Raw genomic sequence first — 470 nt, forward strand, 5'->3', positions numbered from 1 at the left:
TTTTAAGATTTTGTATTCTTTACTATCATTCGTGTTTTTTTGCGCTTTCCCACTTCCCTCTCCCTCTCTTTTTCCCTTACTTCCCTTTCCATATCTCCTTCCCTATTTTCCTTCCTTTCTTTTTCCCTTCCTTTCTTCCTCCCTTCCCCCCTCTCTACCTCCCTCTCTCCCATCCTCCCTCCCTCCCTTCCTCCCTCTCACCCTTCCTCCCTCCCTGTCTCTTTCCCTTCCTTTCCTCCTCCATTTCTCCCCCCCCCCTCTTCCTCCCTTTCCCTCCCACCCCCTTCCTCCCTTTCCCTCCCACCCTTCCTCCCTTCCTCCCCCTTCCTCCCTTTCCCTCCCCCCTCCCTCCTCTTCCCTCCCACCCTTTCGCCCTCTCCCCTTCTCGTTTCTCTCTGGTTCCAATGTTAGGAACACCAGTGATGGACACATGTCTCGCCGACACTGATGGCTGTGATATCCTAAATCTC

At 53.4% G+C, this 470-nt stretch overlaps 1 protein-coding gene across 1 annotated transcript in view; it reads left to right on the forward strand.

Moving 5' to 3' along the window:
- The window catches only part of LOC119594360 (protein O-linked-mannose beta-1,2-N-acetylglucosaminyltransferase 1-like), a gene marked incomplete in the record, with an annotated part of 135,567 nt that overhangs the window by 127,259 nt on the left and 7,838 nt on the right, over window positions 1-470 (forward strand).

Source organism: Penaeus monodon, chromosome 33 (assembly GCF_015228065.2).
Source record: "Penaeus monodon isolate SGIC_2016 chromosome 33, NSTDA_Pmon_1, whole genome shotgun sequence".
NCBI lineage: Eukaryota > Metazoa > Arthropoda > Malacostraca > Decapoda > Penaeidae > Penaeus > Penaeus monodon.